The sequence below is a fragment of the Montipora capricornis genome, unplaced genomic scaffold (assembly GCF_036669925.1).
Source record: "Montipora capricornis isolate CH-2021 unplaced genomic scaffold, ASM3666992v2 scaffold_119, whole genome shotgun sequence".
Lineage (NCBI taxonomy): Eukaryota > Metazoa > Cnidaria > Anthozoa > Scleractinia > Acroporidae > Montipora > Montipora capricornis.
In genome coordinates, this window is record NW_027179883.1 from 1 (window position 1) to 21,192 (window position 21,192).

Genomic DNA, 21,192 nt, shown 5'->3' on the forward strand with positions numbered 1-21,192 from the left:
GTTGATTCATGAGTTGTTATTTTCTTGCTTGTCCACATTGCATGAGCACTGAATTTTCGCGCGCGACAAATGTTAAAGTTGTCGTCACAATGTAACTGGTTGATGGCCTATTAATTGAACATTCTTTGCAGTCTGAAGGGAGGGCAAGGGGGATTTTCACTCGCTTTCTCGCTTGGCTTGACGAAAACAAATCACACATACAACTAGAGCTTGTATTCTTCCGTCTACGACCATACCACAGGCAAAAAAACCGGGTCCCGTCCGATCCCCGCAGTCAAATCCTGTAGGGCGAGAGTAGTACTTCGCTGGGTGACCGCTTGGGAATTCCTCGTGTTGTAGGCTTCTACTTTATTGATTGCTTTTAGTTTATGGTTGATTCATGAGTTGTTATTTTCTTGCTTGTCCACATTGCATGAGCACTGAATTTTCGCGCGCGACAAATGTTAAAGTTGTCGTCACAATGTAACTGGTTGATGGCCTATTAATTGAACATTCTTTGCAGTCTGAAGGGAGGGCAAGGGGGATTTTCACTCGCTTTCTCGCTTGGCTTGACGAAAACAAATCACACATACAACTAGAGCTTGTATTCTTCCGTCTACGACCATACCACAGGCAAAAAACCGGGTCCCGTCCGATCCCCGCAGTCAAATCCTGTAGGGCGAGAGTAGTACTTCGCTGGGTGACCGCTTGGGAATTCCTCGTGTTGTAGGCTTCTACTTTATTGATTGCTTTTAGTTTATGGTTGATTCATGAGTTGTTATTTTCTTGCTTGTCCACATTGCATGAGCACTGAATTTTCGCGCGCGACAAATGTTAAAGTTGTCGTCACAATGTAACTGGTTGATGGCCTATTAATTGAACATTCTTTGCAGTCTGAAGGGAGGGCAAGGGGGATTTTCACTCGCTTTCTCGCTTGGCTTGACGAAAACAAATCACACATACAACTAGAGCTTGTATTCTTCCGTCTACGACCATACCACAGGCAAAAACCGGGTCCCGTCCGATCCCCGCAGTCAAATCCTGTAGGGCGAGAGTAGTACTTCGCTGGGTGACCGCTTGGGAATTCCTCGTGTTGTAGGCTTCTACTTTATTGATTGCTTTTAGTTTATGGTTGATTCATGAGTTGTTATTTTCTTGCTTGTCCACATTGCATGAGCACTGAATTTTCGCGCGCGACAAATGTTAAAGTTGTCGTCACAATGTAACTGGTTGATGGCCTATTAATTGAACATTCTTTGCAGTCTGAAGGGAGGGCAAGGGGGATTTTCACTCGCTTTCTCGCTTGGCTTGACGAAAACAAATCACACATACAACTAGAGCTTGTATTCTTCCGTCTACGACCATACCACAGGCAAAAAAACCGGGTCCCGTCCGATCCCCGCAGTCAAATCCTGTAGGGCGAGAGTAGTACTTCGCTGGGTGACCGCTTGGGAATTCCTCGTGTTGTAGGCTTCTACTTTATTGATTGCTTTTAGTTTATTGGTGATTCATGAGTTGTTATTTTCTTGCTTGTCCACATTGCATGAGCACTGAATTTTCGCGCGCGACAAATGTTAAAGTTGTCGTCACAATGTAACTGGTTGATGGCCTATTAATTGAACATTCTTTGCAGTCTGAAGGGAGGGCAAGGGGGATTTTCACTCGCTTTCTCGCTTGGCTTGACGAAAACAAATCACACATACAACTAGAGCTTGTATTCTTCCGTCTACGACCATACCACAGGCAAAAAACCGGGTCCCGTCCGATCCCCGCAGTCAAATCCTGTAGGGCGAGAGTAGTACTTCGCTGGGTGACCGCTTGGGAATTCCTCGTGTTGTAGGCTTCTACTTTATTGATTGCTTTTAGTTTATGGTTGATTCATGAGTTGTTATTTTCTTGCTTGTCCACATTGCATGAGCACTGAATTTTCGCGCGCGACAAATGTTAAAGTTGTCGTCACAATGTAACTGGTTGATGGCCTATTAATTGAACATTCTTTGCAGTCTGAAGGGAGGGCAAGGGGGATTTTCACTCGCTTTCTCGCTTGGCTTGACGAAAACAAATCACACATACAACTAGAGCTTGTATTCTTCCGTCTACGACCATACCACAGGCAAAAAACCGGGTCCCGTCCGATCCCCGCAGTCAAATCCTGTAGGGCGAGAGTAGTACTTCGCTGGGTGACCGCTTGGGAATTCCTCGTGTTGTAGGCTTCTACTTTATTGATTGCTTTTAGTTTATGGTTGATTCATGAGTTGTTATTTTCTTGCTTGTCCACATTGCATGAGCACTGAATTTTCGCGCGCGACAAATGTTAAAGTTGTCGTCACAATGTAACTGGTTGATGGCCTATTAATTGAACATTCTTTGCAGTCTGAAGAAAAGGCAAGGGGGATTTTCACTCGCTTTCTCGCTTGGCTTGACGAAAACAAATCACACATACAACTAGAGCTTGTATTCTTCCGTCTACGACCATACCACAGGCAAAAAACCGGGTCCCGTCCGATCCCCGCAGTCAAATCCTGTAGGGCGAGAGTAGTACTTCGCTGGGTGACCGCTTGGGAATTCCTCGTGTTGTAGGCTTCTACTTTATTGATTGCTTTTAGTTTATGGTTGATTCATGAGTTGTTATTTTCTTGCTTGTCCACATTGCATGAGCACTGAATTTTCGCGCGCGACAAATGTTAAAGTTGTCGTCACAATGTAACTGGTTGATGGCCTATTAATTGAACATTCTTTGCAGTCTGAAGGGAGGGCAAGGGGGATTTTCACTCGCTTTCTCGCTTGGCTTGACGAAAACAAATCACACATACAACTAGAGCTTGTATTCTTCCGTCTACGACCATACCACAGGCAAAAAACCGGGTCCCGTCCGATCCCCGCAGTCAAATCCTGTAGGGCGAGAGTAGTACTTCGCTGGGTGACCGCTTGGGAATTCCTCGTGTTGTAGGCTTCTACTTTATTGATTGCTTTTAGTTTATGGTTGATTCATGAGTTGTTATTTTCTTGCTTGTCCACATTGCATGAGCACTGAATTTTCGCGCGCGACAAATGTTAAAGTTGTCGTCACAATGTAACTGGTTGATGGCCTATTAATTGAACATTCTTTGCAGTCTGAAGGGAGGGCAAGGGGGATTTTCACTCGCTTTCTCGCTTGGCTTGACGAAAACAAATCACACATACAACTAGAGCTTGTATTCTCTTCCGTCTACGACCATACCACAGGCAAAAACCGGGTCCCGTCCGATCCCCGCAGTCAAATCCTGTAGGGCGAGAGTAGTACTTCGCTGGGTGACCGCTTTGGAATTCCTCGTGTTGTAGGCTTCTACTTTATTGATTGCTTTTAGTTTATGGTTGATTCATGAGTTGTTATTTTCTTGCTTGTCCACATTGCATGAGCACTGAATTTTCGCGCGCGACAAATGTTAAAGTTGTCGTCACAATGTAACTGGTTGATGGCCTATTAATTGAACATTCTTTGCAGTCTGAAGGGAGGGCAAGGGGGATTTTCACTCGCTTTCTCGCTTGGCTTGACGAAAACAAATCACACATACAACTAGAGCTTGTATTCTTCCGTCTACGACCATACCACAGGCAAAAAACCGGGTCCCGTCCGATCCCCGCAGTCAAATCCTGTAGGGCGAGAGTAGTACTTCGCTGGGTGACCGCTTGGGAATTCCTCGTGTTGTAGGCTTCTACTTTATTGATTGCTTTTAGTTTATGGTTGATTCATGAGTTGTTATTTTCTTGCTTGTCCTTATTGCATGAGCACTGAATTTTCGCGCGCGACAAATGTTAAAGTTGTCGTCACAATGTAACTGGTTGATGGCCTATTAATTGAACATTCTTTGCAGTCTGAAGGGAGGGCAAGGGGGATTTTCACTCGCTTTCTCGCTTGGCTTGACGAAAACAAATCACACATACAACTAGAGCTTGTATTCTTCCGTCTACGACCATACCACAGGCAAAAAACCGGGTCCCGTCCGATCCCCGCAGTCAAATCCTGTAGGGCGAGAGTAGTACTTCGCTGGGTGACCGCTTGGGAATTCCTCGTGTTGTAGGCTTCTACTTTATTGATTGCTTTTAGTTTATGGTTGATTCATGAGTTGTTATTTTCTTGCTTGTCCACATTGCATGAGCACTGAATTTTCGCGCGCGACAAATGTTAAAGTTGTCGTCACAATGTAACTGGTTGATGGCCTATTAATTGAACATTCTTTGCAGTCTGAAGGGAGGGCAAGGGGGATTTTCACTCGCTTTCTCGCTTGGCTTGACGAAAACAAATCACACATACAACTAGAGCTTGTATTCTTCCGTCTACGACCATACCACAGCAAAAAACCGGGTCCCGTCCGATCCCCGCAGTCAAATCCTGTAGGGCGAGAGTAGTACTTCGCTGGGTGACCGCTTGGGAATTCCTCGTGTTGTAGGCTTCTACTTTATTGATTGCTTTTAGTTTATGGTTGATTCATGAGTTGTTATTTTCTTGCTTGTCCACATTGCATGAGCACTGAATTTTCGCGCGCGACAAATGTTAAAGTTGTCGTCACAATGTAACTGGTTGATGGCCTATTAATTGAACATTCTTTGCAGTCTGAAGGGAGGGCAAGGGGGATTTTCACTCGCTTTCTCGCTCGCTTGGCTAGACGAAAACAAATCACACATACAACTAGAGCTTGTATTCTTCCGTCTACGACCATACCACAGGCAAAAAACCGGGTCCCGTCCGATCCCCGCAGTCAAATCCTGTAGGGCGAGAGTAGTACTTCGCTGGGTGACCGCTTGGGAATTCCTCGTGTTGTAGGCTTCTACTTTATTGATTGCTTTTAGTTTATGGTTGATTCATGAGTTGTTATTTTCTTGCTTGTCCACATTGCATGAGCACTGAATTTTCGCGCGCGACAAATGTTAAAGTTGTCGTCACAATGTAACTGGTTGATGGCCTATTAATTGAACATTCTTTGCAGTCTGAAGGGAGGGCAAGGGGGATTTTCACTCGCTTTCTCGCTTGGCTTGACGAAAACAAATCACACATACAACTAGAGCTTGTATTCTTCCGTCTACGACCATACCACAGGCAAAAAACCGGGTCCCGTCCGATCCCCGCAGTCAAATCCTGTAGGGCGAGAGTAGTACTTCGCTGGGTGACCGCTTGGGAATTCCTCGTGTTGTAGGCTTCTACTTTATTGATTGCTTTTAGTTTATGGTTGATTCAGTCGTTTTTACTTTCGTGCTTGTCCACATTGCATGAGCACTGAATTTTCGCGCGCGACAAATGTTAAAGTTGTCGTCACAATGTAACTGGTTGATGGCCTATTAATTGAACATTCTTTGCAGTCTGAAGGGAGGGCAAGGGGGTTTTTTCACTCGCTTTCTCGCTTGGCTAGACGAAAACAAATCACACATACAACTAGAGCTTGTATTCTTCCGTCTACGACCATACCACAGGCAAAAAACCGGGTCCCGTCCGATCCCCGCAGTCAAATCCTGTAGGGCGAGAGTAGTACTTCGCTGGGTGACCGCTTGGGAATTCCTCGTGTTGTAGGCTTCTACTTTATTGATTGCTTTTAGTTTATGGTTGATTCATGAGTTGTTATTTTCTTGCTTGTCCACATTGCATGAGCACTGAATTTTCGCGCGCGACAAATGTTAAAGTTGTCGTCACAATGTAACTGGTTGATGGCCTATTAATTGAACATTCTTTGCAGTCTGAAGGGAGGGCAAGGGGGATTTTCACTCGCTTTCTCGCTTGGCTTGACGAAAACAAATCACACATACAACTAGAGCTTGTATTCTTCCGTCTACGACCATACCACAGGCAAAAAACCGGGTCCCGTCCGATCCCCGCAGTCAAATCCTGTAGGGCGAGAGTAGTACTTCGCTGGGTGACCGCTTGGGAATTCCTCGTGTTGTAGGCTTCTACTTTATTGATTGCTTTTAGTTTATGGTTGATTCATGAGTTGTTATTTTCTTGCTTGTCCACATTGCATGAGCACTGAATTTTCGCGCGCGACAAATGTTAAAGTTGTCGTCACAATGTAACTGGTTGATGGCCTATTAATTGAACATTCTTTGCAGTCTGAAGGGAGGGCAAGGGGGATTTTCACTCGCTTTCTCGCTTGGCTTGACGAAAACAAATCACACATACAACTAGAGCTTGTATTCTTCCGTCTACGACCATACCACAGGCAAAAAACCGGGTCCCGTCCGATCCCCGCAGTCAAATCCTGTAGGGCGAGAGTAGTACTTCGCTGGGTGACCGCTTGGGAATTCCTCGTGTTGTAGGCTTCTACTTTATTGATTGCTTTTAGTTTATGGTTGATTCATGAGTTGTTATTTTCTTGCTTGTCCACATTGCATGAGCACTGAATTTTCGCGCGCGACAAATGTTAAAGTTGTCGTCACAATGTAACTGGTTGATGGCCTATTAATTGAACATTCTTTGCAGTCTGAAGGGAGGGCAAGGGGATTTTCACTCGCTTTCTCGCTTGGCTTGACGAAAACAAATCACACATACAACTAGAGCTTGTATTCTTCCGTCTACGACCATACCACAGGCAAAAAACCGGGTCCCGTCCGATCCCCGCAGTCAAATCCTGTAGGGCGAGAGTAGTACTTCGCTGGGTGACCGCTTGGGAATTCCTCGTGTTGTAGGCTTCTACTTTATTGATTGCTTTTAGTTTATGGTTGATTCATGAGTTGTTATTTTCTTGCTTGTCCACATTGCATGAGCACTGAATTTTCGCGCGCGACAAATGTTAAAGTTGTCGTCACAATGTAACTGGTTGATGGCCTATTAATTGAACATTCTTTGCAGTCTGAAGGGAGGGCAAGGGGGATTTTCACTCGCTTTCTCGCTTGGCTTGACGAAAACAAATCACACATACAACTAGAGCTTGTATTCTTCCGTCTACGACCATACCACAGGCAAAAAACCGGGTCCCGTCCGATCCCCGCAGTCAAATCCTGTAGGGCGAGAGTAGTACTTCGCTGGGTGACCGCTTGGGAATTCCTCGTGTTGTAGGCTTCTACTTTATTGATTGCTTTTAGTTTATGGTTGATTCATGAGTTGTTATTTTCTTGCTTGTCCACATTGCATGAGCACTGAATTTTCGCGCGCGACAAATGTTAAAGTTGTCGTCACAATGTAACTGGTTGATGGCCTATTAATTGAACATTCTTTGCAGTCTGAAGGGAGGGCAAGGGGGATTTTCACTCGCTTTCTCGCTTGGCTTGACGAAAACAAATCACACATACAACTAGAGCTTGTATTCTTCCGTCTACGACCATACCACAGGCAAAAAACCGGGTCCCGTCCGATCCCCGCAGTCAAATCCTGTAGGGCGAGAGTAGTACTTCGCTGGGTGACCGCTTGGGAATTCCTCGTGTTGTAGGCTTCTACTTTATTGATTGCTTTTAGTTTATGGTTGATTCATGAGTTGTTATTTTCTTGCTTGTCCACATTGCATGAGCACTGAATTTTCGCGCGCGACAAATGTTAAAGTTGTCGTCACAATGTAACTGGTTGATGGCCTATTAATTGAACATTCTTTGCAGTCTGAAGGGAGGGCAAGGGGGATTTTCACTCGCTTTCTCGCTTGGCTTGACGAAAACAAATCACACATACAACTAGAGCTTGTATTCTTCCGTCTACGACCATACCACAGGCAAAAAACCGGGTCCCGTCCGATCCCCGCAGTCAAATCCTGTAGGGCGAGAGTAGTACTTCGCTGGGTGACCGCTTGGGAATTCCTCGTGTTGTAGGCTTCTACTTTATTGATTGCTTTTAGTTTATGGTTGATTCATGAGTTGTTATTTTCTTGCTTGTCCACATTGCATGAGCACTGAATTTTCGCGCGCGACAAATGTTAAAGTTGTCGTCACAATGTAACTGGTTGATGGCCTATTAATTGAACATTCTTTGCAGTCTGAAGGGAGGGCAAGGGGGATTTTCACTCGCTTTCTCGCTTGGCTTGACGAAAACAAATCACACATACAACTAGAGCTTGTATTCTTCCGTCTACGACCATACCACAGGCAAAAAACCGGGTCCCGTCCGATCCCCGCAGTCAAATCCTGTAGGGCGAGAGTAGTACTTCGCTGGGTGACCGCTTGGGAATTCCTCGTGTTGTAGGCTTCTACTTTATTGATTGCTTTTAGTTTATGGTTGATTCATGAGTTGTTATTTTCTTGCTTGTCCACATTGCATGAGCACTGAATTTTCGCGCGCGACAAATGTTAAAGTTGTCGTCACAATGTAACTGGTTGATGGCCTATTAATTGAACATTCTTTGCAGTCTGAAGGGAGGGCAAGGGGGATTTTCACTCGCTTTCTCGCTTGGCTTGACGAAAACAAATCACACATACAACTAGAGCTTGTATTCTTCCGTCTACGACCATACCACAGGCAAAAACCGGGTCCCGTCCGATCCCCGCAGTCAAATCCTGTAGGGCGAGAGTAGTACTTCGCTGGGTGACCGCTTGGGAATTCCTCGTGTTGTAGGCTTCTACTTTATTGATTGCTTTTAGTTTATGGTTGATTCATGAGTTGTTATTTTCTTGCTTGTCCACATTGCATGAGCACTGAATTTTCGCGCGCGACAAATGTTAAAGTTGTCGTCACAATGTAACTGGTTGATGGCCTATTAATTGAACATTCTTTGCAGTCTGAAGGGAGGGCAAGGGGGATTTTCACTCGCTTTCTCGCTTGGCTTGACGAAAACAAATCACACATACAACTAGAGCTTGTATTCTTCCGTCTACGACCATACCACAGGCAAAAAACCGGGTCCCGTCCGATCCCCGCAGTCAAATCCTGTAGGGCGAGAGTAGTACTTCGCTGGGTGACCGCTTGGGAATTCCTCGTGTTGTAGGCTTCTACTTTATTGATTGCTTTTAGTTTATGGTTGATTCATGAGTTGTTATTTTCTTGCTTGTCCACATTGCATGAGCACTGAATTTTCGCGCGCGACAAATGTTAAAGTTGTCGTCACAATGTAACTGGTTGATGGCCTATTAATTGAACATTCTTTGCAGTCTGAAGGGAGGGCAAGGGGGATTTTCACTCGCTTTCTCGCTTGGCTTGACGAAAACAAATCACACATACAACTAGAGCTTGTATTCTTCCGTCTACGACCATACCACAGGCAAAAAACCGGGTCCCGTCCGATCCCCGCAGTCAAATCCTGTAGGGCGAGAGTAGTACTTCGCTGGGTGACCGCTTGGGAATTCCTCGTGTTGTAGGCTTCTACTTTATTGATTGCTTTTAGTTTATGGTTGATTCATGAGTTGTTATTTTCTTGCTTGTCCACATTGCATGAGCACTGAATTTTCGCGCGCGACAAATGTTAAAGTTGTCGTCACAATGTAACTGGTTGATGGCCTATTAATTGAACATTCTTTGCAGTCTGAAGGGAAGGCAAGGGGGTTTTCACTCGCTTTCTCGCTTGGCTAGACGAAAACAAATCACACATACAACTAGAGCTTGTATTCTTCCGTCTACGACCATACCACAGGCAAAAAACCGGGTCCCGTCCGATCCCCGCAGTCAAATCCTGTAGGGCGAGAGTAGTACTTCGCTGGGTGACCGCTTGGGAATTCCTCGTGTTGTAGGCTTCTACTTTATTGATTGCTTTTAGTTTATGGTTGATTCATGAGTTGTTATTTTCTTGCTTGTCCACATTGCATGAGCACTGAATTTTCGCGCGCGACAAATGTTAAAGTTGTCGTCACAATGTAACTGGTTGATGGCCTATTAATTGAACATTCTTTGCAGTCTGAAGGGAGGGCAAGGGGGATTTTCACTCGCTTTCTCGCTTGGCTTGACGAAAACAAATCACACATACAACTAGAGCTTGTATTCTTCCGTCTACGACCATACCACAGGCAAAAAACCGGGTCCCGTCCGATCCCCGCAGTCAAATCCTGTAGGGCGAGAGTAGTACTTCGCTGGGTGACCGCTTGGGAATTCCTCGTGTTGTAGGCTTCTACTTTATTGATTGCTTTTAGTTGTGTGTTGATTCATGAGTTGTTATTTTCTTGCTTGTCCACATTGCATGAGCACTGAATTTTCGCGCGCGACAAATGTTAAAGTTGTCGTCACAATGTAACTGGTTGATGGCCTATTAATTGAACATTCTTTGCAGTCTGAAGGGAGGGCAAGGGGGATTTTCACTCGCTTTCTCGCTTGGCTTGACGAAAACAAATCACACATACAACTAGAGCTTGTATTCTTCCGTCTACGACCATACCACAGGCAAAAAACCGGGTCCCGTCCGATCCCCGCAGTCAAATCCTGTAGGGCGAGAGTAGTACTTCGCTGGGTGACCGCTTGGGAATTCCTCGTGTTGTAGGCTTCTACTTTATTGATTGCTTTTAGTTTATGGTTGATTCATGAGTTGTTATTTTCTTGCTTGTCCACATTGCATGAGCACTGAATTTTCGCGCGCGACAAATGTTAAAGTTGTCGTCACAATGTAACTGGTTGATGGCCTATTAATTGAACATTCTTTGCAGTCTGAAGGGAGGGCAAGGGGGATTTTCACTCGCTTTCTCGCTTGGCTTGACGAAAACAAATCACACATACAACTAGAGCTTGTATTCTTCCGTCTACGACCATACCACAGGCAAAAAACCGGGTCCCGTCCGATCCCCGCAGTCAAATCCTGTAGGGCGAGAGTAGTACTTCGCTGGGTGACCGCTTGGGAATTCCTCGTGTTGTAGGCTTCTACTTTATTGATTGCTTTTAGTTTATGGTTGATTCATGAGTTGTTATTTTCTTGCTTGTCCACATTGCATGAGCACTGAATTTTCGCGCGCGACAAATGTTAAAGTTGTCGTCACAATGTAACCTGGGTTGAATGGCCTATTAATTGAACATTCTTTGCAGTCTGAAGGGAAGGCAAGGGGGATTTTCACTCGCTTTCCTCGCTTGGCTAGACGAAACAAATCACACATACAACTAGAGCTTGTATTCTTCCGTCTACGACCATACCACAGGCAAAAAACCGGGTCCCGTCCGATCCCCGCAGTCAAATCCTGTAGGGCGAGAGTAGTACTTCGCTGGGTGACCGCTTGGGAATTCCTCGTGTTGTAGGCTTCTACTTTATTGATTGCTTTTAGTTTATGGTTGATTCATGAGTTGTTATTTTCTTGCTTGTCCACATTGCATGAGCACTGAATTTTCGCGCGCGACAAATGTTAAAGTTGTCGTCCAAATGTAACCTGGTTGATGGCCTATTAATTGAACATTCTTTGCAGTCTGAAGGGAGGGCAAGGGGGATTTTCACTCGCTTTCCTCGCTTGGCTAGACGAAAACAAATCACACATACAACTAGAGCTTGTATTCTTCCGTCTACGACCATACCACAGGCAAAAAACCGGGTCCCGTCCGATCCCCGCAGTCAAATCCTGTAGGGCGAGAGTAGTACTTCGCTGGGTGACCGCTTGGGAATTCCTCGTGTTGTAGGCTTCTACTTTATTGATTGCTTTTAGTTTATGGTTGATTCATGAGTTGTTATTTTCTTGCTTGTCCACATTGCATGAGCACTGAATTTTCGCGCGCGACAAATGTTAAAGTTGTCGTCACAATGTAACTGGTTGATGGCCTATTAATTGAACATTCTTTGCAGTCTGAAGGGAGGGCAAGGGGGATTTTCACTCGCTTTCTCGCTTGGCTTGACGAAAACAAATCACACATACAACTAGAGCTTGTATTCTTCCGTCTACGACCATACCACAGGCAAAAAACCGGGTCCCGTCCGATCCCCGCAGTCAAATCCTGTAGGGCGAGAGTAGTACTTCGCTGGGTGACCGCTTGGGAATTCCTCGTGTTGTAGGCTTATAATTTATTGATGGATTTTCGTTTTTGGTTTATTCATGATTTGTTATTTTCTTGCTTGTCCACATTGCATGAGCACTGAATTTTCGCGCGCGACAAATGTTAAAGTTGTCGTCACAATGTAACTGGTTTGATGGCCTATTAATTGAACATTCTTTGCAGTCTGAAGGGAAGGCAAGGGGGATTTTCACTCGCGTTTCTCGCTTTGGCTTGACGAAAACAAATCACACATACAACTAGAGCTTGTATTCTTCCGTCTACGACCATACCACAGGCAAAAAACCGGGTCCCGTCCGATCCCCGCAGTCAAATCCTGTAGGGCGAGAGTAGTACTTCGCTGGGTGACCGCTTGGGAATTCCTCGTGTTGTAGGCTTCTACTTTATTGATTGCTTTTAGTTTATGGTTGATTCATGAGTTGTTATTTTCTTGCTTTTCCACATTGCATGAGCACTGAATTTTCGCGCACGAAAAATGTTTAAGTCGACTTCACAATGTAACTAGTTGATGGCCTAATAATTGAAAATTCTTTGCAATCTCAAGGGAAGTCAAGGGGGGTTTTCACTCGCTTTCTCGCTTGGCTAGACGAAAACAATCACACATACAACAAGACCTTGTATTATTCCGTCTACGACCATACACAGGCAAAAAACCGGGTCCCGTCCGATCCCCGCAGTCAAATCCTGTAGGGCGAGAGTAGTACTTCGCTGGGTGACCGCTTGGGAATTCCTCGTGTTGGAGGCTTCTACTTTATTGATTGCTTTTAGTTTATGGTTGATTCATGAGTTGTTATTTTCTTGCTTGTCCACATTGCATGAGCACTGAATTTTCGCGCGCGACAAATGTTAAAGTTGTCGTCACAATGTAACTGGTTGATGGCCTATTAATTGAACATTCTTTGCAGTCTGACGGGAGGGCAAGGCGGATTTTCACTCGCTTTCCCGCTTGGCTTGACGAAAACAAATCACACATACAACTAGAGCTTGTAATTCTCTCCGTCTACGACGCATACCACAAGGCACAAAAACCGGGTCGCCTGTTCCGATCCCCGCAGTCAAATCCTGTAGGGCGAGAGTAAGTACTCTTACCTACTTTCGCTGGGTGACCGCTTGGGAATTCCTTGTGTTGTAGGCTTCTACTTTATTGATTGCTTTTAGTTTATGGTTGATTCATGAGTTGTTATTTTCTTGCTTGTCCACATTGCATGAGCACTGAATTTTCGCGCGCGACAAATGTTAAAGTTGTCGTCACAATGTAACTGGTTGATGGCCTATTAATTGAACATTCTTTGCAGTCTGAAGGGAAGGCAAGGGGGTTTTCACTCGCTTTCTCGCTTGGCTAGACGAAAACAAATCACACATACAACTAGAGCTTGTATTCTTCCGTCTACGACCATACCACAGGCAAAAAACCGGGTCCCGTCCGATCCCCGCAGTCAAATCCTGTAGGGCGAGAGTAGTACTTCGCTGGGTGACCGCTTGGGAATTCCTCGTGTTGTAGGCTTCTACTTTATTGATTGCTTTTAGTTTATGGTTGATTCATGAGTTGTTATTTTCTTGCTTGTCCACATTGCATGAGCACTGAATTTTCGCGCGCGACAAATGTTAAAGTTGTCGTCACAATGTAACTGGTTGATGGCCTATTAATTGAACATTCTTTGCAGTCTGAAGGGAGGGCAAGGGGGATTTTCACTCGCTTTCTCGCTTGGCTTGACGAAAACAAATCACACATACAACTAGAGCTTGTATTCTTCCGTCTACGACCATACCACAGGCAAAAAACCGGGTCCCGTCCGATCCCCGCAGTCAAATCCTGTAGGGCGAGAGTAGTACTTCGCTGGGTGACCGCTTGGGAATTCCTCGTGTTGTAGGCTTCTACTTTATTGATTGCTTTTAGTTTATGGTTGATTCATGAGTTGTTATTTTCTTGCTTGTCCACATTGCATGAGCACTGAATTTTCGCGCGCGACAAATGTTAAAGTTGTCGTCACAATGTAACTGGTTGATGGCCTATTAATTGAACATTCTTTGCAGTCTGAAGGGAGGGCAAGGGGGATTTTCACTCGCTTTCTCGCTTGGCTTGACGAAAACAAATCACACATACAACTAGAGCTTGTATTCTTCCGTCTACGACCATACCACAGGCAAAAAACCGGGTCCCGTCCGATCCCCGCAGTCAAATCCTGTAGGGCGAGAGTAGTACTTCGCTGGGTGACCGCTTGGGAATTCCTCGTGTTGTAGGCTTCTACTTTATTGATTGCTTTTAGTTTATGGTTGATTCATGAGTTGTTATTTTCTTGCTTGTCCACATTGCATGAGCACTGAATTTTCGCGCGCGACAAATGTTAAAGTTGTCGTCACAATGTAACTGGTTGATGGCCTATTAATTGAACATTCTTTGCAGTCTGAAGGGAGGGCAAGGGGGATTTTCACTCGCTTTCTCGCTTGGCTTGACGAAAACAAATCACACATACAACTAGAGCTTGTATTCTTCCGTCTACGACCATACCACAGGCAAAAAACCGGGTCCCGTCCGATCCCCGCAGTCAAATCCTGTAGGGCGAGAGTAGTACTTCGCTGGGTGACCGCTTGGGAATTCCTCGTGTTGTAGGCTTCTACTTTATTGATTGCTTTTAGTTTATGGTTGATTCATGAGTTGTTATTTTCTTGCTTGTCCACATTGCATGAGCACTGAATTTTCGCGCGCGACAAATGTTAAAGTTGTCGTCACAATGTAACTGGTTGATGGCCTATTAATTGAACATTCTTTGCAGTCTGAAGGGAGGGCAAGGGGGATTTTCACTCGCTTTCTCGCTTGGCTTGACGAAAACAAATCACACATACAACTAGAGCTTGTATTCTTCCGTCTACGACCATACCACAGGCAAAAAACCGGGTCCCGTCCGATCCCCGCAGTCAAATCCTGTAGGGCGAGAGTAGTACTTCGCTGGGTGACCGCTTGGGAATTCCTCGTGTTGTAGGCTTCTACTTTATTGATTGCTTTTAGTTTATGGTTGATTCATGAGTTGTTATTTTCTTGCTTGTCCACATTGCATGAGCACTGAATTTTCGCGCGCGACAAATGTTAAAGTTGTCGTCACAATGTAACTGGTTGATGGCCTATTAATTGAACATTCTTTGCAGTCTGAAGGGAGGGCAAGGGGGATTTTCACTCGCTTTCTCGCTTGGCTTGACGAAAACAAATCACACATACAACTAGAGCTTGTATTCTTCCGTCTACGACCATACCACAGGCAAAAAACCGGGTCCCGTCCGATCCCCGCAGTCAAATCCTGTAGGGCGAGAGTAGTACTTCGCTGGGTGACCGCTTGGGAATTCCTCGTGTTGTAGGCTTCTACTTTATTGATTGCTTTTAGTTTATGGTTGATTCATGAGTTGTTATTTTCTTGCTTGTCCACATTGCATGAGCACTGAATTTTCGCGCGCGACAAATGTTAAAGTTGTCGTCACAATGTAACTGGTTGATGGCCTATTAATTGAACATTCTTTGCAGTCTGAAGGGAGGGCAAGGGGGATTTTCACTCGCTTTCTCGCTTGGCTTGACGAAAACAAATCACACATACAACTAGAGCTTGTATTCTTCCGTCTACGACCATACCACAGGCAAAAAACCGGGTCCCGTCCGATCCCCGCAGTCAAATCCTGTAGGGCGAGAGTAGTACTTCGCTGGGTGACCGCTTGGGAATTCCTCGTGTTGTAGGCTTCTACTTTATTGATTGCTTTTAGTTTATGGTTGATTCATGAGTTGTTATTTTCTTGCTTGTCCACATTGCATGAGCACTGAATTTTCGCGCGCGACAAATGTTAAAGTTGTCGTCACAATGTAACTGGTTGATGGCCTATTAATTGAACATTCTTTGCAGTCTGAAGGGAGGGCAAGGGGGATTTTCACTCGCTTTCTCGCTTGGCTTGACGAAAACAAATCACACATACAACTAGAGCTTGTATTCTTCCGTCTACGACCATACCACAGGCAAAAAACCGGGTCCCGTCCGATCCCCGCAGTCAAATCCTGTAGGGCGAGAGTAGTACTTCGCTGGGTGACCGCTTGGGAATTCCTCGTGTTGTAGGCTTCTACTTTATTGATTGCTTTTAGTTTATGGTTGATTCATGAGTTGTTATTTTCTTGCTTGTCCACATTGCATGAGCACTGAATTTTCGCGCGCGACAAATGTTAAAGTTGTCGTCACAATGTAACTGGTTGATGGCCTATTAATTGAACATTCTTTGCAGTCTGAAGGGAGGGCAAGGGGGATTTTCACTCGCTTTCTCGCTTGGCTTGACGAAAACAAATCACACATACAACTAGAGCTTGTATTCTTCCGTCTACGACCATACCACAGGCAAAAAACCGGGTCCCGTCCGATCCCCGCAGTCAAATCCTGTAGGGCGAGAGTAGTACTTCGCTGGGTGACCGCTTGGGAATTCCTCGTGTTGTAGGCTTCTACTTTATTGATTGCTTTTAGTTTATGGTTGATTCATGAGTTGTTATTTTCTTGCTTGTCCACATTGCATGAGCACTGAATTTTCGCGCGCGACAAATGTTAAAGTTGTCGTCACAATGTAACTGGTTGATGGCCTATTAATTGAACATTCTTTGCAGTCTGAAGGGAGGGCAAGGGGGATTTTCACTCGCTTTCTCGCTTGGCTTGACGAAAACAAATCACACATACAACTAGAGCTTGTATTCTTCCGTCTACGACCATACCACAGGCAAAAAACCGGGTCCCGTCCGATCCCCGCAGTCAAATCCTGTAGGGCGAGAGTAGTACTTCGCTGGGTGACCGCTTGGGAATTCCTCGTGTTGTAGGCTTCTACTTTATTGATTGCTTTTAGTTTATGGTTGATTCATGAGTTGTTATTTTCTTGCTTGTCCACATTGCATGAGCACTGAATTTTCGCGCGCGACAAATGTTAAAGTTGTCGTCACAATGTAACTGGTTGATGGCCTATTAATTGAACATTCTTTGCAGTCTGAAGGGAGGGCAAGGGGGATTTTCACTCGCTTTCTCGCTTGGCTTGACGAAAACAAATCACACATACAACTAGAGCTTGTATTCTTCCGTCTACGACCATACCACAGGCAAAAAACCGGGTCCCGTCCGATCCCCGCAGTCAAATCCTGTAGGGCGAGAGTAGTACTTCGCTGGGTGACCGCTTGGGAATTCCTCGTGTTGTAGGCTTCTACTTTATTGATTGCTTTTAGTTTATGGTTGATTCATGAGTTGTTATTTTCTTGCTTGTCCACATTGCATGAGCACTGAATTTTCGCGCGCGACAAATGTTAAAGTTGTCGTCACAATGTAACTGGTTGATGGCCTATTAATTGAACATTCTTTGCAGTCTGAAGGGAGGGCAAGGGGGATTTTCACTCGCTTTCTCGCTTGGCTTGACGAAAACAAATCACACATACAACTAGAGCTTGTATTCTTCCGTCTACGACCATACCACAGGCAAAAAACCGGGTCCCGTCCGATCCCCGCAGTCAAATCCTGTAGGGCGAGAGTAGTACTTCGCTGGGTGACCGCTTGGGAATTCCTCGTGTTGTAGGCTTCTACTTTATTGATTGCTTTTAGTTTATGGTTGATTCATGAGTTGTTATTTTCTTGCTTGTCCACATTGCATGAGCACTGAATTTTCGCGCGCGACAAATGTTAAAGTTGTCGTCACAATGTAACTGGTTGATGGCCTATTAATTGAACATTCTTTGCAGTCTGAAGGGAGGGCAAGGGGGATTTTCACTCGCTTTCTCGCTTGGCTTGACGAAAACAAATCACACATACAACTAGAGCTTGTATTCTTCCGTCTACGACCATACCACAGGCAAAAAACCGGGTCCCGTCCGATCCCCGCAGTCAAATCCTGTAGGGCGAGAGTAGTACTTCGCTGGGTGACCGCTTGGGAATTCCTCGTGTTGTAGGCTTCTACTTTATTGATTGCTTTTAGTTTATGGTTGATTCATGAGTTGTTATTTTCTTGCTTGTCCACATTGCATGAGCACTGAATTTTCGCGCGCGACAAATGTTAAAGTTGTCGTCACAATGTAACTGGTTGATGGCCTATTAATTGAACATTCTTTGCAGTCTGAAGGGAGGGCAAGGGGGATTTTCACTCGCTTTCTCGCTTGGCTTGACGAAAACAAATCACACATACAACTAGAGCTTGTATTCTTCCGTCTACGACCATACCACAGGCAAAAAACCGGGTCCCGTCCGATCCCCGCAGTCAAATCCTGTAGGGCGAGAGTAGTACTTCGCTGGGTGACCGCTTGGGAATTCCTCGTGTTGTAGGCTTCTACTTTATTGATTGCTTTTAGTTTATGGTTGATTCATGAGTTGTTATTTTCTTGCTTGTCCACATTGCATGAGCACTGAATTTTCGCGCGCGACAAATGTTAAAGTTGTCGTCACAATGTAACTGGTTGATGGCCTATTAATTGAACATTCTTTGCAGTCTGAAGGGAGGGCAAGGGGGATTTTCACTCGCTTTCTCGCTTGGCTTGACGAAAACAAATCACACATACAACTAGAGCTTGTATTCTTCCGTCTACGACCATACCACAGGCAAAAAACCGGGTCCCGTCCGATCCCCGCAGTCAAATCCTGTAGGGCGAGAGTAGTACTTCGCTGGGTGACCGCTTGGGAATTCCTCGTGTTGTAGGCTTCTACTTTATTGATTGCTTTTAGTTTATGGTTGATTCATGAGTTGTTATTTTCTTGCTTGTCCACATTGCATGAGCACTGAATTTTCGCGCGCGACAAATGTTAAAGTTGTCGTCACAATGTAACTGGTTGATGGCCTATTAATTGAACATTCTTTGCAGTCTGAAGGGAGGGCAAGGGGGATTTTCACTCGCTTTCTCGCTTGGCTTGACGAAAACAAATCACACATACAACTAGAGCTTGTATTCTTCCGTCTACGACCATACCACAGGCAAAAAACCGGGTCCCGTCCGATCCCCGCAGTCAAATCCTGTAGGGCGAGAGTAGTACTTCGCTGGGTGACCGCTTGGGAATTCCTCGTGTTGTAGGCTTCTACTTTATTGATTGCTTTTAGTTTATGGTTGATTCATGAGTTGTTATTTTCTTGCTTGTCCACATTGCATGAGCACTGAATTTTCGCGCGCGACAAATGTTAAAGTTGTCGTCACAATGTAACTGGTTGATGGCCTATTAATTGAACATTCTTTGCAGTCTGAAGGGAGGGCAAGGGGGATTTTCACTCGCTTTCTCGCTTGGCTTGACGAAAACAAATCACACATACAACTAGAGCTTGTATTCTTCCGTCTACGACCATACCACAGGCAAAAAACCGGGTCCCGTCCGATCCCCGCAGTCAAATCCTGTAGGGCGAGAGTAGTACTTCGCTGGGTGACCGCTTGGGAATTCCTCGTGTTGTAGGCTTCTACTTTATTGATTGCTTTTAGTTTATGGTTGATTCATGAGTTGTTATTTTCTTGCTTGTCCACATTGCATGAGCACTGAATTTTCGCGCGCGACAAATGTTAAAGTTGTCGTCACAATGTAACTGGTTGATGGCCTATTAATTGAACATTCTTTGCAGTCTGAAGGGAGGGCAAGGGGGATTTTCACTCGCTTTCTCGCTTGGCTTGACGAAAACAAATCACACATACAACTAGAGCTTGTATTCTTCCGTCTACGACCATACCACAGGCAAAAAACCGGGTCCCGTCCGATCCCCGCAGTCAAATCCTGTAGGGCGAGAGTAGTACTTCGCTGGGTGACCGCTTGGGAATTCCTCGTGTTGTAGGCTTCTACTTTATTGATTGCTTTTAGTTTATGGTTGATTCATGAGTTGTTATTTTCTTGCTTGTCCACATTGCATGAGCACTGAATTTTCGCGCGCGACAAATGTTAAAGTTGTCGTCACAATGTAACTGGTTGATGGCCTATTAATTGAACATTCTTTGCAGTCTGAAGGGAGGGCAAGGGGGATTTTCACTCGCTTTCTCGCTTGGCTTGACGAAAACAAATCACACATACAACTAGAGCTTGTATTCTTCCGTCTACGACCATACCACAGGCAAAAAACCGGGTCCCGTCCGATCCCCGCAGTCAAATCCTGTAGGGCGAGAGTAGTACTTCGCTGGGTGACCGCTTGGGAATTCCTCGTGTTGTAGGCTTCTACTTTATTGATTGCTTTTAGTTTATGGTTGATTCATGAGTTGTTATTTTCTTGCTTGTCCACATTGCATGAGCACTGAATTTTCGCGCGCGACAAATGTTAAAGTTGTCGTCACAATGTAACTGGTTGATGGCCTATTAATTGAACATTCTTTGCAGTCTGAAGGGAGGGCAAGGGGGATTTTCACTCGCTTTCTCGCTTGGCTTGACGAAAACAAATCACACATACAACTAGAGCTTGTATTCTTCCGTCTACGACCATACCACAGGCAAAAAACCGGGTCCCGTCCGATCCCCGCAGTCAAATCCTGTAGGGCGAGAGTAGTACTTCGCTGGGTGACCGCTTGGGAATTCCTCGTGTTGTAGGCTTCTACTTTATTGATTGCTTTTAGTTTATGGTTGATTCATGAGTTGTTATTTTCTTGCTTGTCCACATTGCATGAGCACTGAATTTTCGCGCGCGACAAATGTTAAAGTTGTCGTCACAATGTAACTGGTTGATGGCCTATTAATTGAACATTCTTTGCAGTCTGAAGGGAGGGCAAGGGGGATTTTCACTCGCTTTCTCGCTTGGCTTGACGAAAACAAATCACACATACAACTAGAGCTTGTATTCTTCCGTCTACGACCATACCACAGGCAAAAAACCGGGTCCCGTCCGATCCCCGCAGTCAAATCCTGTAGGGCGAGAGTAGTACTTCGCTGGGTGACCGCTTGGGAATTCCTCGTGTTGTAGGCTTCTACTTTATTGATTGCTTTTAGTTTATGGTTGATTCATGAGTTGTTATTTTCTTGCTTGTCCACATTGCATGAGCACTGAATTTTCGCGCGCGACAAATGTTAAAGTTGTCGTCACAATGTAACTGGTTGATGGCCTATTAATTGAACATTCTTTGCAGTCTGAAGGGAGGGCAAGGGGGATTTTCACTCGCTTTCTCGCTTGGCTTGACGAAAACAAATCACACATACAACTAGAGCTTGTATTCTTCCGTCTACGACCATACCACAGGCAAAAAACCGGGTCCCGTCCGATCCCCGCAGTCAAATCCTGTAGGGCGAGAGTAGTACTTCGCTGGGTGACCGCTTGGGAATTCCTCGTGTTGTAGGCTTCTACTTTATTGATTGCTTTTAGTTTATGGTTGATTCATGAGTTGTTATTTTCTTGCTTGTCCACATTGCATGAGCACTGAATTTTCGCGCGCGACAAATGTT

At 45.1% G+C, this 21,192-nt stretch overlaps 53 non-coding genes and 3 pseudogenes across 53 annotated transcripts; all 56 read left to right on the plus strand.

The window, feature by feature from the left end:
• Positions 1-222: 222 nt before the first annotated feature.
• Positions 223-342, plus strand: LOC138034489 (5S ribosomal RNA). The gene has a single exon (XR_011129016.1). It is a non-coding gene; the product is annotated as a 5S ribosomal RNA (ribosomal RNA).
• Positions 343-593: 251 nt separating this feature from the next.
• On the plus strand, positions 594-712 carry LOC138034384 (5S ribosomal RNA). The gene has a single exon (XR_011128917.1). It is a non-coding gene; the product is annotated as a 5S ribosomal RNA (ribosomal RNA).
• A 251-nt stretch (positions 713-963) lies between these two features.
• LOC138034491 (5S ribosomal RNA) lies at positions 964-1,081 on the plus strand. The gene has a single exon (XR_011129018.1). It is a non-coding gene; the product is annotated as a 5S ribosomal RNA (ribosomal RNA).
• Positions 1,082-1,332: 251 nt separating this feature from the next.
• Positions 1,333-1,452, plus strand: LOC138034490 (5S ribosomal RNA). Its single transcript, XR_011129017.1, has one exon. It is a non-coding gene; the product is annotated as a 5S ribosomal RNA (ribosomal RNA).
• Positions 1,453-1,703: 251 nt separating this feature from the next.
• LOC138034500 (5S ribosomal RNA) lies at positions 1,704-1,822 on the plus strand. The gene has a single exon (XR_011129021.1). It is a non-coding gene; the product is annotated as a 5S ribosomal RNA (ribosomal RNA).
• A 251-nt stretch (positions 1,823-2,073) lies between these two features.
• On the plus strand, positions 2,074-2,192 carry LOC138034511 (5S ribosomal RNA). The gene has a single exon (XR_011129032.1). It is a non-coding gene; the product is annotated as a 5S ribosomal RNA (ribosomal RNA).
• Positions 2,193-2,443: 251 nt separating this feature from the next.
• LOC138034522 (5S ribosomal RNA) lies at positions 2,444-2,562 on the plus strand. Its single transcript, XR_011129043.1, has one exon. It is a non-coding gene; the product is annotated as a 5S ribosomal RNA (ribosomal RNA).
• Positions 2,563-2,813: 251 nt separating this feature from the next.
• LOC138034533 (5S ribosomal RNA) lies at positions 2,814-2,932 on the plus strand. The gene has a single exon (XR_011129054.1). It is a non-coding gene; the product is annotated as a 5S ribosomal RNA (ribosomal RNA).
• Positions 2,933-3,185: 253 nt separating this feature from the next.
• LOC138034494 (5S ribosomal RNA) lies at positions 3,186-3,303 on the plus strand (annotated as a pseudogene).
• Positions 3,304-3,554: 251 nt separating this feature from the next.
• LOC138034390 (5S ribosomal RNA) lies at positions 3,555-3,673 on the plus strand. Its single transcript, XR_011128923.1, has one exon. It is a non-coding gene; the product is annotated as a 5S ribosomal RNA (ribosomal RNA).
• A 251-nt stretch (positions 3,674-3,924) lies between these two features.
• Positions 3,925-4,043, plus strand: LOC138034402 (5S ribosomal RNA). Its single transcript, XR_011128934.1, has one exon. It is a non-coding gene; the product is annotated as a 5S ribosomal RNA (ribosomal RNA).
• A 251-nt stretch (positions 4,044-4,294) lies between these two features.
• LOC138034493 (5S ribosomal RNA) lies at positions 4,295-4,412 on the plus strand (annotated as a pseudogene).
• Positions 4,413-4,667: 255 nt separating this feature from the next.
• LOC138034413 (5S ribosomal RNA) lies at positions 4,668-4,786 on the plus strand. The gene has a single exon (XR_011128945.1). It is a non-coding gene; the product is annotated as a 5S ribosomal RNA (ribosomal RNA).
• A 251-nt stretch (positions 4,787-5,037) lies between these two features.
• Positions 5,038-5,156, plus strand: LOC138034425 (5S ribosomal RNA). Its single transcript, XR_011128956.1, has one exon. It is a non-coding gene; the product is annotated as a 5S ribosomal RNA (ribosomal RNA).
• A 252-nt stretch (positions 5,157-5,408) lies between these two features.
• LOC138034437 (5S ribosomal RNA) lies at positions 5,409-5,527 on the plus strand. The gene has a single exon (XR_011128967.1). It is a non-coding gene; the product is annotated as a 5S ribosomal RNA (ribosomal RNA).
• A 251-nt stretch (positions 5,528-5,778) lies between these two features.
• LOC138034448 (5S ribosomal RNA) lies at positions 5,779-5,897 on the plus strand. Its single transcript, XR_011128978.1, has one exon. It is a non-coding gene; the product is annotated as a 5S ribosomal RNA (ribosomal RNA).
• Positions 5,898-6,148: 251 nt separating this feature from the next.
• Positions 6,149-6,267, plus strand: LOC138034460 (5S ribosomal RNA). The gene has a single exon (XR_011128989.1). It is a non-coding gene; the product is annotated as a 5S ribosomal RNA (ribosomal RNA).
• Positions 6,268-6,517: 250 nt separating this feature from the next.
• Positions 6,518-6,636, plus strand: LOC138034472 (5S ribosomal RNA). The gene has a single exon (XR_011129000.1). It is a non-coding gene; the product is annotated as a 5S ribosomal RNA (ribosomal RNA).
• Positions 6,637-6,887: 251 nt separating this feature from the next.
• LOC138034484 (5S ribosomal RNA) lies at positions 6,888-7,006 on the plus strand. The gene has a single exon (XR_011129011.1). It is a non-coding gene; the product is annotated as a 5S ribosomal RNA (ribosomal RNA).
• A 251-nt stretch (positions 7,007-7,257) lies between these two features.
• LOC138034495 (5S ribosomal RNA) lies at positions 7,258-7,376 on the plus strand. Its single transcript, XR_011129020.1, has one exon. It is a non-coding gene; the product is annotated as a 5S ribosomal RNA (ribosomal RNA).
• A 251-nt stretch (positions 7,377-7,627) lies between these two features.
• Positions 7,628-7,746, plus strand: LOC138034501 (5S ribosomal RNA). Its single transcript, XR_011129022.1, has one exon. It is a non-coding gene; the product is annotated as a 5S ribosomal RNA (ribosomal RNA).
• A 251-nt stretch (positions 7,747-7,997) lies between these two features.
• LOC138034502 (5S ribosomal RNA) lies at positions 7,998-8,116 on the plus strand. The gene has a single exon (XR_011129023.1). It is a non-coding gene; the product is annotated as a 5S ribosomal RNA (ribosomal RNA).
• Positions 8,117-8,367: 251 nt separating this feature from the next.
• On the plus strand, positions 8,368-8,485 carry LOC138034492 (5S ribosomal RNA). The gene has a single exon (XR_011129019.1). It is a non-coding gene; the product is annotated as a 5S ribosomal RNA (ribosomal RNA).
• A 251-nt stretch (positions 8,486-8,736) lies between these two features.
• On the plus strand, positions 8,737-8,855 carry LOC138034503 (5S ribosomal RNA). Its single transcript, XR_011129024.1, has one exon. It is a non-coding gene; the product is annotated as a 5S ribosomal RNA (ribosomal RNA).
• Positions 8,856-9,106: 251 nt separating this feature from the next.
• On the plus strand, positions 9,107-9,225 carry LOC138034504 (5S ribosomal RNA). Its single transcript, XR_011129025.1, has one exon. It is a non-coding gene; the product is annotated as a 5S ribosomal RNA (ribosomal RNA).
• A 250-nt stretch (positions 9,226-9,475) lies between these two features.
• Positions 9,476-9,594, plus strand: LOC138034505 (5S ribosomal RNA). The gene has a single exon (XR_011129026.1). It is a non-coding gene; the product is annotated as a 5S ribosomal RNA (ribosomal RNA).
• A 251-nt stretch (positions 9,595-9,845) lies between these two features.
• On the plus strand, positions 9,846-9,964 carry LOC138034506 (5S ribosomal RNA). The gene has a single exon (XR_011129027.1). It is a non-coding gene; the product is annotated as a 5S ribosomal RNA (ribosomal RNA).
• Positions 9,965-10,215: 251 nt separating this feature from the next.
• Positions 10,216-10,334, plus strand: LOC138034507 (5S ribosomal RNA). Its single transcript, XR_011129028.1, has one exon. It is a non-coding gene; the product is annotated as a 5S ribosomal RNA (ribosomal RNA).
• A 251-nt stretch (positions 10,335-10,585) lies between these two features.
• On the plus strand, positions 10,586-10,704 carry LOC138034508 (5S ribosomal RNA). The gene has a single exon (XR_011129029.1). It is a non-coding gene; the product is annotated as a 5S ribosomal RNA (ribosomal RNA).
• A 254-nt stretch (positions 10,705-10,958) lies between these two features.
• Positions 10,959-11,077, plus strand: LOC138034509 (5S ribosomal RNA). Its single transcript, XR_011129030.1, has one exon. It is a non-coding gene; the product is annotated as a 5S ribosomal RNA (ribosomal RNA).
• Positions 11,078-11,330: 253 nt separating this feature from the next.
• LOC138034510 (5S ribosomal RNA) lies at positions 11,331-11,449 on the plus strand. The gene has a single exon (XR_011129031.1). It is a non-coding gene; the product is annotated as a 5S ribosomal RNA (ribosomal RNA).
• A 251-nt stretch (positions 11,450-11,700) lies between these two features.
• LOC138034512 (5S ribosomal RNA) lies at positions 11,701-11,819 on the plus strand. Its single transcript, XR_011129033.1, has one exon. It is a non-coding gene; the product is annotated as a 5S ribosomal RNA (ribosomal RNA).
• Positions 11,820-12,073: 254 nt separating this feature from the next.
• LOC138034513 (5S ribosomal RNA) lies at positions 12,074-12,192 on the plus strand. Its single transcript, XR_011129034.1, has one exon. It is a non-coding gene; the product is annotated as a 5S ribosomal RNA (ribosomal RNA).
• A 250-nt stretch (positions 12,193-12,442) lies between these two features.
• LOC138034499 (5S ribosomal RNA) lies at positions 12,443-12,560 on the plus strand (annotated as a pseudogene).
• Positions 12,561-13,200: 640 nt separating this feature from the next.
• LOC138034514 (5S ribosomal RNA) lies at positions 13,201-13,319 on the plus strand. Its single transcript, XR_011129035.1, has one exon. It is a non-coding gene; the product is annotated as a 5S ribosomal RNA (ribosomal RNA).
• A 251-nt stretch (positions 13,320-13,570) lies between these two features.
• On the plus strand, positions 13,571-13,689 carry LOC138034515 (5S ribosomal RNA). The gene has a single exon (XR_011129036.1). It is a non-coding gene; the product is annotated as a 5S ribosomal RNA (ribosomal RNA).
• A 251-nt stretch (positions 13,690-13,940) lies between these two features.
• LOC138034516 (5S ribosomal RNA) lies at positions 13,941-14,059 on the plus strand. Its single transcript, XR_011129037.1, has one exon. It is a non-coding gene; the product is annotated as a 5S ribosomal RNA (ribosomal RNA).
• A 251-nt stretch (positions 14,060-14,310) lies between these two features.
• Positions 14,311-14,429, plus strand: LOC138034517 (5S ribosomal RNA). The gene has a single exon (XR_011129038.1). It is a non-coding gene; the product is annotated as a 5S ribosomal RNA (ribosomal RNA).
• Positions 14,430-14,680: 251 nt separating this feature from the next.
• On the plus strand, positions 14,681-14,799 carry LOC138034518 (5S ribosomal RNA). Its single transcript, XR_011129039.1, has one exon. It is a non-coding gene; the product is annotated as a 5S ribosomal RNA (ribosomal RNA).
• A 251-nt stretch (positions 14,800-15,050) lies between these two features.
• LOC138034519 (5S ribosomal RNA) lies at positions 15,051-15,169 on the plus strand. Its single transcript, XR_011129040.1, has one exon. It is a non-coding gene; the product is annotated as a 5S ribosomal RNA (ribosomal RNA).
• Positions 15,170-15,420: 251 nt separating this feature from the next.
• LOC138034520 (5S ribosomal RNA) lies at positions 15,421-15,539 on the plus strand. Its single transcript, XR_011129041.1, has one exon. It is a non-coding gene; the product is annotated as a 5S ribosomal RNA (ribosomal RNA).
• A 251-nt stretch (positions 15,540-15,790) lies between these two features.
• LOC138034521 (5S ribosomal RNA) lies at positions 15,791-15,909 on the plus strand. Its single transcript, XR_011129042.1, has one exon. It is a non-coding gene; the product is annotated as a 5S ribosomal RNA (ribosomal RNA).
• Positions 15,910-16,160: 251 nt separating this feature from the next.
• LOC138034523 (5S ribosomal RNA) lies at positions 16,161-16,279 on the plus strand. The gene has a single exon (XR_011129044.1). It is a non-coding gene; the product is annotated as a 5S ribosomal RNA (ribosomal RNA).
• A 251-nt stretch (positions 16,280-16,530) lies between these two features.
• On the plus strand, positions 16,531-16,649 carry LOC138034524 (5S ribosomal RNA). Its single transcript, XR_011129045.1, has one exon. It is a non-coding gene; the product is annotated as a 5S ribosomal RNA (ribosomal RNA).
• Positions 16,650-16,900: 251 nt separating this feature from the next.
• On the plus strand, positions 16,901-17,019 carry LOC138034525 (5S ribosomal RNA). The gene has a single exon (XR_011129046.1). It is a non-coding gene; the product is annotated as a 5S ribosomal RNA (ribosomal RNA).
• A 251-nt stretch (positions 17,020-17,270) lies between these two features.
• LOC138034526 (5S ribosomal RNA) lies at positions 17,271-17,389 on the plus strand. The gene has a single exon (XR_011129047.1). It is a non-coding gene; the product is annotated as a 5S ribosomal RNA (ribosomal RNA).
• A 251-nt stretch (positions 17,390-17,640) lies between these two features.
• LOC138034527 (5S ribosomal RNA) lies at positions 17,641-17,759 on the plus strand. Its single transcript, XR_011129048.1, has one exon. It is a non-coding gene; the product is annotated as a 5S ribosomal RNA (ribosomal RNA).
• A 251-nt stretch (positions 17,760-18,010) lies between these two features.
• LOC138034528 (5S ribosomal RNA) lies at positions 18,011-18,129 on the plus strand. The gene has a single exon (XR_011129049.1). It is a non-coding gene; the product is annotated as a 5S ribosomal RNA (ribosomal RNA).
• A 251-nt stretch (positions 18,130-18,380) lies between these two features.
• Positions 18,381-18,499, plus strand: LOC138034529 (5S ribosomal RNA). The gene has a single exon (XR_011129050.1). It is a non-coding gene; the product is annotated as a 5S ribosomal RNA (ribosomal RNA).
• Positions 18,500-18,750: 251 nt separating this feature from the next.
• Positions 18,751-18,869, plus strand: LOC138034530 (5S ribosomal RNA). The gene has a single exon (XR_011129051.1). It is a non-coding gene; the product is annotated as a 5S ribosomal RNA (ribosomal RNA).
• Positions 18,870-19,120: 251 nt separating this feature from the next.
• LOC138034531 (5S ribosomal RNA) lies at positions 19,121-19,239 on the plus strand. Its single transcript, XR_011129052.1, has one exon. It is a non-coding gene; the product is annotated as a 5S ribosomal RNA (ribosomal RNA).
• Positions 19,240-19,490: 251 nt separating this feature from the next.
• On the plus strand, positions 19,491-19,609 carry LOC138034532 (5S ribosomal RNA). Its single transcript, XR_011129053.1, has one exon. It is a non-coding gene; the product is annotated as a 5S ribosomal RNA (ribosomal RNA).
• A 251-nt stretch (positions 19,610-19,860) lies between these two features.
• Positions 19,861-19,979, plus strand: LOC138034534 (5S ribosomal RNA). Its single transcript, XR_011129055.1, has one exon. It is a non-coding gene; the product is annotated as a 5S ribosomal RNA (ribosomal RNA).
• Positions 19,980-20,230: 251 nt separating this feature from the next.
• LOC138034535 (5S ribosomal RNA) lies at positions 20,231-20,349 on the plus strand. The gene has a single exon (XR_011129056.1). It is a non-coding gene; the product is annotated as a 5S ribosomal RNA (ribosomal RNA).
• Positions 20,350-20,600: 251 nt separating this feature from the next.
• Positions 20,601-20,719, plus strand: LOC138034536 (5S ribosomal RNA). Its single transcript, XR_011129057.1, has one exon. It is a non-coding gene; the product is annotated as a 5S ribosomal RNA (ribosomal RNA).
• A 251-nt stretch (positions 20,720-20,970) lies between these two features.
• LOC138034537 (5S ribosomal RNA) lies at positions 20,971-21,089 on the plus strand. The gene has a single exon (XR_011129058.1). It is a non-coding gene; the product is annotated as a 5S ribosomal RNA (ribosomal RNA).
• Positions 21,090-21,192: the final 103 nt, after the last annotated feature.